The sequence below is a fragment of the Podarcis raffonei genome, chromosome 18 (genome assembly GCF_027172205.1).
Source record: "Podarcis raffonei isolate rPodRaf1 chromosome 18, rPodRaf1.pri, whole genome shotgun sequence".
Lineage (NCBI taxonomy): Eukaryota > Metazoa > Chordata > Lepidosauria > Squamata > Lacertidae > Podarcis > Podarcis raffonei.
In genome coordinates, this window is record NC_070619.1 from 7,372,836 (window position 1) to 7,386,184 (window position 13,349).

Consider the following 13,349-nt stretch of genomic DNA (forward strand, 5'->3'; position numbering starts at 1 on the left):
TAGTCGTGTCCGCCTCTTCCTGACCCCCTGGACCAGAGCACGCCAGGCACTCCTGTCTTCCACTGCCTCCCGCAGTTGGGTCAGACTCATGCTGGTAGCTTCGAGAACACTGTCCCACCATCTCGTCCTCTGTCGTCCCCTTCTCCTTGTGCCCTCCATCTTTCCCAACATCAGGGTCTTTTCAAGGGAGTCTTCTCTTCTCATGAGGTGGCCAAAGTCTCTCACAAGAAGTTGTGGGCTCTCCTTCCTTGGAGGTTTTCAAGCAGAGGTTGGATGGCTATCTGTCATGAATGTTTTAGCTGAGATTCCAGCATTGCAGGGGGTTGGACTAGATGACCGCTGGGGTCCCTTCCAACTCTAAGATGCAATGATTCTATGGCCTTAATCATCCCTCCCACCTCCTTTAGCCTGCAAGAAACCATCCCTCGTATATTTATCTTTTCCTTGGCTTTCCCTTGAAAAATGTTTAATAATAATAATAATGTATATACCACTTCATATTTTAAATGGGAAAAATCTCAAGGCTGTTTATATGGTGCTGAGGGTTAAACCACTGAGCCACTTGGGCTTGCTGATCAGAAGGTCGGCGGTTCGAATCCCCGCAATGACAGGGTGAGCTCCTGTTGTTCGGTCCCTGCTCCTGCCAACCCAGCAGTTTGAAAGCACGTCAAAGTGCAAGTAGATAAATAGGTACCACTCCGGCGGGAAGGCAAACAGCGTTTCTATACGCTGCTCTGGTTCTCCAGAAGCGGCTTAGTCATGCTGGCCACATGACCCGGAAGCTGCACGCCAGCTCCCTCGGCCAATAAAGCGAGATGAGCGCCGCAACCCCAGAGTCGGCCCCGACTGGACCTAATGGTCAGGGGTCCCTTTACCTTTACCTAAGTAACACCAGAGTGTCAGATAGACTGTCTCACATAGCTCCGTTTCTCTGATTTCCTGTGGTCAATGATGTCTCCAAGACAAAGAAAGCAGTCATGTGGCCAGCAGGACTAAACCGCCTCTGGCGCAAAGGGACACCGTGACGGAAACCAGAGCGCATGAAAACGCTTTTTACCTTCCCACCGCAGCGGTACCTGTTTATCTACTTGCGCCGGCGTGCTTTCGGATCGCTAGGTTGGCAGGAGCTGGGACAGAGCAACGGGAGCTCACCCCGTCGCGGGGATTCGAACTGCCGACCTTCCTATCGGCAAACCCAAGAGGCTCAGTGGTTTAGCACCCAGGATTGCCTTTCTGGTGGATTTCAGAATGCAGGGGTGCTTCAAAGAGCTCCCCGCTTCCAATTCCACAAAACAAATTCCAGCAACATTGTTGTTTCTTTTGTTTTGCTGCCTCCTGAAGGATAGGAGTTTAATTTCGGAGACTGTGGATTCTATTGACCTCCTTGATTCCTTGACTCTCTGCCTGGTTGTTAAGACAGCACCATGAGCTGTGCAGTTGTGTAACTCACTGCATGCCAGCACAGATCCCCAAAGTGTTACTAAGAAGAACTGGATCAGTCTGGCATCCTTTCTTACAGCGGCCACATGGATGCCTCTGGGAAACCCTTGATCAGGATTCGAACACAAGACCACTCACCCCTCCTGTGCATTCTAGCGACTGGTATACAGTGGTACCTCGGGTTAAGTACTTAATTCATTCCGGAGGTCCATACTTAACCTGAAACTGTTCTTAACCTGAAGCAGCACTTTAGCTGATGGGGCCTCCTGCTGCCGCCGCACTGCCGGAGCCCGATTTCTGTTCTCATCCTGAAGCAAAGTTCTTAACCTGAAGCACTATTTCTGGGTTAGCGGAGTGTGTAACCTGAAGCGTATGTAACCTGAGGTACCACTGTCTAATTCTGGGGTTGCGGCGCTCATCTCACTTTACAGGCAGAGGGAGCCGGCGTTTGTCCACAGACAGTTTTTCTGGGTCATGTGGCCAGCAGGACTAAGCTACTTCTGGCGAACCAGAGCAGTGCACGGAAACGCTGTTTACCTTCCCGCCAGAGTGGTACCTATTTATCTACTTGCACTGGCGTGCTTTTGAACAGCTAGGTTAGCAGGAGCTGGGACTGAGCAACGGGAGCTCACCCTGTCGCGGGGATTCGAACCGCCGACCTTCCTATCGGCAGGCCCAAGAGGCTCAGTGGTTTAGACCACAGCGCCACCCACGTCCCTTTACACTTGTAAAATCAAATAAAAATTATTTCAAAAAGGAAAGAAAAATATTTGGTATGTAACGACCGCAGTACAGTGGTACCTCAGGTTACATACGTTTCAGGTTACAGACTACACTAACCCAGAAATAGTACCTCAGGTTAAGAACTTTGCTTCAGGATGAGAACAGAAATCGTGCTCCAGCAGTGCGGCGGCAGCAGGAGGCCCCATTAGCTAAAGTGGTGCTTCAGGTTAAGAACAGTTTCAGGTTAAGAAAGGACCTCCGGAACGAATTAAGTACGTAACCAGAGGTACCACTGTACGTAAATCTGTTTCCATATTCCTTCTCATGGTGGAATGTAACACATTGCGGTTCTCCCCACCCCTTCACAATCCTCCACTGCTCACCCCCCACTGGAAAGAGTGTTAGCACAATGACTTAGAAGCAATTCCAAGCTGGTTTAAAAATTGCACCTTTCTGTTGGGTATAAATCAGACTGAAATTCCCATTTGTCAGAAAAAGGTTATTTATGTATGGCATTACTGCGGCCCATGTTTCGTTAGCCCAAAAATGGAAAACGAGCGAAAGAAAAATAGCAACTTAAGTTGAGAGAGGATGCACAACTTGCAGATTTAACATATAGAATAAGAGAACAGCAACATACGTTTAGAGAATATTGGAAAACGTTCATTGAATAGATGGGAAATAATTGTGTACAGCTGAAAACGCCGGCAGCATTAAGATAAATTCAACAGTGTAAGCAAGTTTCTTTAAAAAAAAAAAATATTAGAAATTTCAACACAATAATTTTAACAAAAATACATCATCCACATTGTTTCTCCCCATCCGTTTTTTCCTTTCCCCCTCCCCCCTAAACAGAAAATTCAACCTCCCAGCCCGTATTTCTATCTGCTTGTTACAGCATTGTAAAGGTCCTCAAATTATCTATCTATATATTACGATAAAGAGTTTGTGAATGTTTATTCAAAACCTGCCAAAGAGTCCAGTTCATTTTGTTGCTTCTTCAAATATTTCATAAAAGGTTCTTTGAAATCACAGTTATCCATGTCACGTAGTCTGTGTGTCAATTTTGACAATTCCACATAGTCCTTCAGTTTTTCTTGCCACAGTTCTTTTGTCCGGATTCCTCATTCTTCCATCCTTGTGCTATTAAGACGCTTGCCGCCGTTGTCGCATACATAAAAATACAGTGATACCTCGGGTTAAGTACTTAATTCGTTCCAGAGGTCTGTTCTTAACCTGAAGCACTTTAGCTAATGGGGCCTCCTGCTGACGCCGCACCGCCGCAGCACGATTTCTGTTCTCATCCTGAAGCAAAGTTCTTAACCTGAAGCACTATTTCTGGGTTAGCAGAGTCTGTAACCTGAAGCGTATGTAACCTGAAGCGTATGTAACCCGAGGTACCACTGTATTTTTAAATTTCTTTGGCAAGTCTTTTCCCACAATCCCTAATAAGAACAGTGTAAACAAGTTTCGATGGATACAATAATGAAATACCGAATGGTATAGTTTTTGTAAAATATGTAGGGATTTACGATATGCAAAATGAACCATGGAAAGAGAAGAAGGGGAGTCATTGATATCTCAAGGATGTAAAATGAGTATTTTAAATTGTAAGACAGACAATTTAATAAAAATTATATAAAATAAAAGTTGCACCCAGGATATAATGCAGTAGAAAAGGCTTGCGTAAAAACACTGTGGCCTCAACTTATGAAACAATGTATTTGATTTGAAGGTGACTGTGAAAATGTTTGAAAAAAATTATTTAAAAATTATGTATAAAAATTGCACGCAGGATAGTTGCCTTTAATCAGCAACCGTTTCCCAGCTTGAAATGACAGCAGTTATGGCACTGACAACTTTTTAATACCCACTTCCTCTTTGCAGTCAAGAGTCATCGCATCCTTGGCTTGTCTGTTGCTTTTGATTTCATTTGCAACGACATTATTGTTAAAACACGACAAAACAAAATCAGTCCACTTAGCACTGATTTCAGTAACGCAGCCCACAAGCGAAATGAAAAATCAAGTCTCGCCAGAGTGGTGCATGCTCTGGTTATCTCCCGCTTGGACTACTGCAATGCGCTCTACGTGGGGCTACCTTTGAAGGTGACTCAGAAACTACAACTAATCCAGAATGCGGCAGCTAGACTGGTGCCTGGGGGCGGCCGTCGAGACCACATGACACCGGTCTTGAAAGACCTACATTGGCTCCCAGTACGTTTCCGAGCACAATTCAAAGTGTTGGTGCTGACCTTGAAAGCCCTCAATGGCCTCAAAGGCCCAGTATACCTGAAGGAGCGTCTCCACCCCCATCGTTCTCCCCGGACACTGAGGTCCAGCACCGAGGGCCTTCTGGTGGTTCCCTCATTGCGAGAAGCAAAGCTACAGGGAACCAGGCAGAGGGCCTTCTCGGTAGTGGCACCCTCCCTGTGGAACACCCTTCCAGCAGATGTCAAAGCGATAAACAACTACCAAACTTTTAGAAGACATCTGAAGGCAGCCCTGTTCAGGGAAGTTTTTAACGTGTGATATTTTAGTGTATTTTTGGTTTCTATGGAAGCCGCCCAGAGTGGCTGGGGAGGCCCAGCCAGATGGGCGGGGTATAAATAATAAATTATTATTATTATTAGTCACAGGGTAAGTTATGCAAATGGGCAGAAATGAAACGGAAAACCTCCCAGTTTCAGAATATAAAAGTAATACTAATTTGAAGAATTTCTCAAGCACTTCTGGGGGCGGGGGAGGAAGCAGGAGAAGAGCCCTCAGTACTTCAGAGGGTCCTGACACAGAATTGCAAAACTGACTGCAGGGGGGAAAACCTTTGTTGTGGTTCGAGGACCCAATCCCCGCTTTGTGGACACGGACACGGACACAGTGTATAAGGTTAATGGGCAAGAAAAGGCCACAACTTTATTGGTTACAGCAAGTGAGAAGGTATTGGCTTAGGCATTGGACCACAACAGATTGACTCCACCCACGAGGAGAAGGGTGAACCTAACCTAAAGGGGGTTTATTAACCAGAAGGTGGAGCCTGTTGATGCTAATACAACTACAGTGGTGCCTCGCAAGACGAAATTAATTCGTTCTGCGAGTTTTTTTCTCTTTTTTTAATATATACCGTATTTTTTGCACCATAACACTTACTTTTTTCCTCCTAGAAAGTAAGGGGAAATGTCTGTGCGTGTTATGGAGCGAATGCCTATGGATGGCCGGGGGGATCGGCTGCAGTTGTGAGCAGAGGATCCATGGTTCCCCTTCCTTCCCTTCTCCGTGGCTCGCTTTGAAACAGCAAAGCAGGAGAAGAGCCGCTGAGTAGGGAGGAGAGAGGGACAGAGAGCCTGCTTCTTTAAAGGAGCAAAGCGGGAGAGGAGAGGAGCCGCTTACACGGGTCACCCCAAATTCACCAGCAGATCACATAGCATGTCCATGGCTACAGCTTGCACCAAAAAAATCATGCACCCACTGTTGCCTGGGGCCGCGGTGGTGCAAAAACATGGTTACAAAGCATGGATCCTCAGGATTTTTGCATTGGGCTACCCCAAACTTACCGTCAGATCACATGTCTGTGGCCACAGAATGAACCACAAAAATCATACATCCACTGTTTCGTTTAGAATATTTTTTTCCTTGTTTTCCTCCTCTAAAAACTATGTGCGTGTTATGGTCGGGTGCGTGTTATAGAGCGAAAAATACGGTAATTTTTATTCATTTTCCAAAACAATTATACAAATTGCACAAATTTCCATACATTTGATTCCTTTTTGACTTCCTTCGGCTTCTCTGATAATCATCCATATTTACCTCTCAGTTACGCATTTCTCTGATTATATTGCCATTGATCTTCCCTCCCACCTCTATTGCTTTTTAACAATATATCTCGACTTTTACAGTGCTTCTTGAAACCCCGCCAGCGTTGTTTGCACATCACATATTCTTTTCAGATATTCAACAAATTTCCCCCAATCCTCGACGAACTTTTGGTCTTTAAGGTATCTAATTTTTCCAGTTAATCTGTCCAATTCTGAATAGTCTGTCAACTTCAGTCTCCATTCTTCTATCGTCGGAATTTCTTCTTGTTTCCATTTCTGGGCCGGTAGAATTCTTGCTGCTGTAACCGCGTATTGAAAAAGTTTACAGTCTTTCCTTCTTATTTCATTTCCTATAATTCCTAAAAGGAAGGTCTCTGGTTTTTTAACAAATGTATATTTTAACATCTTTTTCATTTCATTATAAATCATCTCCCAAAAGCCCTTCACTTTCTTACATTCCCACCACATGTGATAAAACGTGCCTTCTTTTTCTTTACACTTCCAACACTTATTGCACGTCTTGTACATTTTTGCAAGTTTTACCGGTGTGATAAAACTCTGCGAGTTTTTTCGTCTTGCGAATTTTTCGTCTTGCAAAGCACGGTTTCCCATAGGAATCACCAAAGTCTTCAAAAACCTCGAAAAAGGCTACCACACCGCGTGCTATGAGTTGCTCCTCGAAGTCAAGTCGCAACTGCACCTCTTCAAGCAATGCACCCTGGGTATTAACGGTTTTAAGAAAAAGGAAACAAACAAACTTGCAAGACGTTTTCGTCTTGCGAAGCAAGCCCATAGGGAAATTCGTCTTGCGAAGCAACTCAAAAAAACAGAAAACTCTTTCGTCTTGCGAGTTTTTCGTCTTGCGAGGCATTCGTCTTGCGAGGTACCACTGTATAAGCTCTCTCCTGATGTCACTGAGGGTCGTGCCATGGCCCACCGCCACACAGGCATTGGACAGGATCCACGACCGCCGGATTCCTTTAACGGAATACCCAAATTTGAAGGGGCAGGCGATGGCCACACCTAGCCCTTCCACACACCAACAACACATTCCAATGCCTAACCGCCAAATACCAAGAAAGTTGTGACGATTGCTACGAGGTAGGCGAAAAAACCAAAAGGCCTAATGCCAGTTGGAAAAATTCCTACCAGGCCCCCTGGGCAACCTGGGCGACCAACCAAAGGTCCATAGCAAGGTCAAGTGAAAAGCTAAGCCCTAAGCCCTAAGGGAGTGGTCGGTGGGTACGTTTCAAAGCACAATTCAAAGTGTTGGTGCTGACCTTTAAAGCCCTAAACGGCCTCGGTCCTGTATACCTGAAGGAGCGTCTCCACCTCCATCGTTCAGCCCGGACACTGAGATCCAGCGCCGAGGGCCTTCTGGCGGTTCCCTCATTGCGAGAAGTAAGGTTACAGGGAACCAGGCAGAGGGCCTTCTCGGTAGTGGCGCCTGCCCTGCGGAACGCCCTCCCAGCAGATGTCAAAGCAATAAACAACTACTTTACAAGACAACTGAAGGCAGCCCTCTTTAAGGAAGCTTTTAATGTCTGATGCTGTACTGTTTTTAATATTCAGTTGGAAGCCGCCCAGAATGGCTGGGGAAACCCAGCCAGATGGGCGGGGTATAAATAATAAATTATTATGAGTAACTCGCAACGAGAAACTGAAAAGTGAGGCAGAATGGCTGGCGCAGCGGTATCTTAAACCTCAAACCACACCCCCTCCAAGCCGCCCGGTTGGGCGCTTACCTGTGGGTGTGGTGCGCCCCGCCCACAACACCTCCCCTCCAGGAGGAAAGTCTTTGCTGCAGAAAATGCGCTGATAGGCTCATTCTTTAACTACTTAGAGCAGGCAGATCCAAAATCTGTTTTGGGGGCCTAATTCGGCCCACCGGTCAGTTTAATCCAGACCCTATGCCAGTTTATTTCTTGGGGTTAAAATCCTTAAAAAAAAAACCTCAACAACTTCAACCTTAATAAAAGGTCAACAAATTGTTGTAAGAGAGCCAGGGTCAGAGAGGGGAATAAAGGAAAATGACCCTACCAATATCAGAATTATAGTGTTCTACCTTTAAAACCCCACAAGAAAATGAACCTTGGAGAATGCATCGTTTGAGAATAAATCATTTTGCTGCGTCTTTTTACCTTTGCTATCACTGAAATGTATAAGAATGTATGCTATGTCTTTTTCATGTATCATTGAATGTATCGTTTTACTGTGTCTTCCTTTGTTGTTGTTCAGTCGTTTAGTCATAACCGACTCTTGGTGACCCCCTGGACCAGAGCACGCCAGGCCCCCCTGTCTTCCACTGCCTCCCGCAGTTTGGTCCAACTCATGCTGGTAGCTTCGAGAACACTGTCCCACCATCTCCTCCTCTGTCGTCCCCTTCTCCTTGTGCCCTCCATCTTTCCCAAAATCAGGGTCTTTTCCAGGGAGTCTTCTCTTCTCATGAGGTGGCCAAAGTCTTGGAGCCTCAGCTTCAGGATCTGTCCTTCCAGTGAGCACTCAGGGCTGATTTCCTTCAGAATGGAGAGGTTTGATCTTCTTGCAGTCCATGGGACTCTCAAGAGTCTCCTCCAGCACCAGAATTCAAAAGTATCCATTCTTTGGCGATCAGCCTTCTTGATGGTCCAGCTCTCACTTCCATACATCACTACTGGGAAAACCATAGCTTTAACTATACGGACATTTGTTGGCAAGGTGATGTCTCTGCTTTTTAAGATGCTGTCTAGGTTTGTCATTGCTGTGTCTTCCTTACCTTTTGCCATCACTGAGATATATATGAATGTATCACTGGAATGTATAAAAGTGTTTCTGAATGTATCCTTACTGTAATGTATCGATGAATGTACCTTATTGAAATGTAATGCTGAACCTTCTGAGGCAAGAACCCCCTCAGGGAGGCAATTAGTTATTTATTACAAACTTCAATCCTAAATCTTAAAAAAAAAAGGTCAACAACTTCAATCCTAAAAAAACGGTCAACAACAGACCGGCCCTTTGGTCGGCCCTCACGGCCCTTCACTTTATCAAATCTGGGCCTCTTTGAATAAAGTTTGGACACCACTGACTTATAGGGATATTGGCAGCAGAACTTACCATAGAATTGTCAAGTTGGGAAAGACTACAAGGATTGTCCAATCCAACCCACTGCAAAAAAAAAAAGGAATCTTTTGCCCAATTGGTGAAAGAATTGATGTTTTTGAATTATGGTGCTGGAGGAGACTCTTGAGAGTCCCATGGACTGCAAGAAGATCAAACCTCTCCATTCTGAAGGAAATGAGCCCTGAGTGCTCACTGGAAGGACATATCCTGAAGCTGAGGCTCCAAGACTTTGGCCACCTCATGAGAACAGAAGACTCCCTGGAAAAAGACCCTGATGTTGGGAAAGATGGAGGGCGCAAGGAGAAGGGGACGACAGAGGATGAGATGGTGGGACAGTGTTCTCGAAGCTACCAGCATGAGTTTGACCAAACTGCGGGAGGCAGTGGAAGACAGGAGGGCCTGGCGTGCTCTGGTCCAGGGGGTCAGGAAGAGGCGGACACGACTAAACGACTAAACAACAACAACAACAAAAGTTCTGTTAATGGCTGTGTCCTTTATTTGTTTGGCAGGAGTGGACGTGCCGGAGGCAAGGCTTGTGTGAGACAATACGATACCAGAATGAGTTTGACCAAACTGCGGGAGGCAGTGGAAGACAGGAGTGCCTGGTCCACAAGGTCACGAAGAGTCGGACACGACTAAACAACTAAACAACAACAACAACACAATCCACCTTTCCTACTGAATATGCAAAGAAACTATGCCACACTTTCTCCAAGGTATCTGAAGAAGTGTGCATGCACACAAAAGCTTTTACCCAGAACAAACTTAGTTGCTCTCAAAGGTGCTACTGGACAATTTTTTAATTTATTTATTTTGACTGTGTCAGACCAACACGGCTACCCACCTGAACCTGGTTGATGGTTGAGCATTGGGACTCCTCCTGAAAGCTAATGTGTTGGGTGGGGCGGAGGGCTTCAAAAGACAGTCCACAATGCTCCATTGTTGTGTCTCCTCCCCATTAAGCCTGCCTGACTTTATCCTGCCTGATTAGATCTCCTTTGCAATCAGTCCTGAATTACTCCACTTCACCAGTTGGGGCACAAGGACTTGAATAGAGACAATGTCTTGATAGAGGGCAGGATGGAGCTATTGACTCCACAAGCACCTCTCACCTGGGGCGAAAAGCAGGAGGCCCCCTCCTCTCCTCCATGCCCTGGGCCATCTTGCAAGCTCCCCCAGCCTCAGGCTGAATTTTGCTAGTACAGTGGTACCTCGGGTTAAGAACTTAATTCGTTCTGGAGGTCTGTTCATAGCATGAAACTGTTCTTAACCTGAAGCACCACTTTAGCTAACGGGCCCTCCTGCTGCCACCGCGCTGCCACCACACGATTTCTGTTCTCATCCGGAAGCAAAGTTGTTGTTTTTTTTTACCATAATATTTATTAATTTTCAATAGACATAACAAAAAAGAGAAAATGCAACAACACAACAACACAACAACAACAACACAATAAAAGAGTGAAAAATAAGAAAAAAGAATAACAAACTTAACATAACTAAACAGAAAAAAAGAAACTCAACCAATTAATTAAAATCCATTTTCATAAACATTTTAGTTGACTTCCTCTAATCTCCTCCATCTGAATTTCCTCTTAATTTGAATGTAGCAGTTTTCAATGTCATTATTTCATAAAACAATATTACAGTCATATTCCAATTTCTTTACCTTTCTTATAGTACATTTTCTAATTTATATATTTAAGTCTAATTTAGTCCTAAGCCTGATCTGAAGCAAAGTTCTTAACCCGAGGGACTATTTCTGGGTTAGCGGAGTCTGTAACCTGAAGTGTCTGTAACCCGAGGTACCACTGTATTTATCCAGATTAATTTGTGCAGCAAAGGCCCAGATCACAAATGAACGTTCAACAGAAAAGCACACACAGAGATCATTTATACAGAAATCCTTTTTGCCTGTTTGAGCAGGTGTGTTGGGCTTACCTAAAGTTGGCCGGGAAAAGAGACCAGCTTTGCCCAAGGATTCTGCTAGCAAAAGGCCCCCCGGGTTCAATCCTGCGCCAGTCTGTAACCCTGGGTATCTACTTCCAGTCAGTGTAGACCCGGGGTCAGGAAGTTTTTTCAGCAGGGGGGCCGCTCCACTGTCCCTCAAACCTTGTGGGGGGCTGGACTATATTTTGAAAAAAAATAATGAACGAATTCCTATGCCCCACAAATAACCCAGAGATGCATTTTAAATAAAAAGACACATTCTGCTCATGTAAAAACACGCTGATTCCCAGACTGTCATGCCGGATTGAGAAGGCGATTGGGCCGCATCCGGCCCCCGGGCCTTAGATTGCCTACCCATGGTGTACTGAAGACAGTACTGAGCTCTCGATGGACCAACAATCAGATTGACTTGGTTGACCCCAGTTTCCTACCTTAGAATCAGAGAGTTGGAAGGGAGCCTAAGGATCATCTAGTCCAACCCCTTGCAATGCAGGAATATGCAGCTGTCCCACATGGGGCTCGAACCTGCAACCTTAGGGTCACCAGCACTACGCTTTAACCAACTGAGCTATTTAAACCAGTCCTTTATTCAGAACCATGAGGTCTAGAACCTTAGTTTATTCTCTCTTTTTAATGAAAATTTTCATGTAGACAAATATACATGAGTTACATAACAAATAAAACAGAAAACGATACAAATGAATAGAAACAATGAAATAAGAAAAGATAAAGAAACAAACATAAACAAATACAATATATTACACTTACATGACAGATTAAAATATATAACTTCCAATAATTCTCATTATACTACTTATATTATCTGTATTCCTTGCACAGATTCAAATTATTCTTGTATATAGATATATAATCCACTATTATATTTTAGGTAATTCTTGGTTGCCAGTATCACTCTATTTCTGCAAGTATCTTATTGTTCGTACAGTACATTTTAAAGTATTCTTTAAATATTTTCCATTCCCTATATACCTTAGTTTATTCTTTAGTTTTATCCCAACAAGACAGAAGTGCTGTTTCTGGGCGACAGGGGGCAGGCAGGTCCTGAATGGGGTAACTGTGCCCCTGAAGGACCAGGTGCGCAGCCTGGGAGTCATTTTGGAGTCACAGCTGTCCATGGAGGAGCAGGTCAGTTCTGTGCCCAGGGCGGCTGTCTACCAGCTCCATCTGGTACGCAGGATGAGACCCTCCCTGCCCGTGGACTGTCTCGCCAGAGTGGTGCATGCTCTGGTTATCTCTTTCTTAGACTACTCCAATGCGCTCTCTGTGGGGCTACCTTTGAAGGTGACCCGGAAACTGCAACTAATCCAGAATGCGGCAGCTAGAGCGCCGCAACCCCAGAGTCGGCCACGACTGGACTTAATGGTCAGGGGTCCCTTTACTAAAGACAGCCCTGTAGAGTGATTTTTTTAATAAAAAAATGTTTAGTGTTTTATTATGTTTTCATATCTGTTGGAAGCCACCCAGAGTGGCTGCGTTGCCCCAGTCAGATGGGCAGGGTACTAATAATAATAACAATAATATTCATTCTAACAGTGATAGGATTTTTAAATTATTATTATTAGAGGGGGTTTTGAGCAGAAACCCTGGGGAAATGAGTTACCTTACCCTTGTTTAAATTAAATAATTGATTTTTTTGGTCGGGAAGGGCTGGGACAGATATATACACCCAATTCCTGAGCCAAAACTCGACCTATGTCTGTAATCAATAAAGTTTGTGGCCATTTCTAATGCAGATCATTGTCTGCTTGAGTTTATTCATCCAATCTTACATTTCCCACAGTTGGGGTGTTGGGGTGAGCGTACAACACTGCAACTGGGCCCTAAATAAACAAATAAATGAATGAATTTCGTGGTGAGTCCCCCCACCTTTTAAAATTATTATTATTAGCAGTACAGTATTTGCAGTATTCGCGGGTGGCGCTGTGGGTTAAACCACAGAGCCTAGGGCTTGCCGATCAGAAGGTTGGCGGTTCGATTCCCTGCGACGGGGTGAGCTCCCGTTGCTTGGTCCCAGCTCCTGCCAACCTAGCAGTTCGAAAGCACGCCAGTGCAAGTAGATAAATAGGTACCACTCCGGTGGGAAGGTAAGCGGCATTTCCGTGCGCTGCTCTTAGTCCTGCTGGCCACATGACCCGGAACCTGTACGCTCGGCCAATAAAGTGAGATGAGCGCCACAAGCCCAGAGTCGTCTGCGACTGGACCTAATGGTCAGGGGTCCCTTTACCTATTCGCACGACCAGTGTGGGCCAATCCAATCCATTGTGTTCATTCATCCTCCCGTTGAAAGGAAAACGAGGTCGCGGCG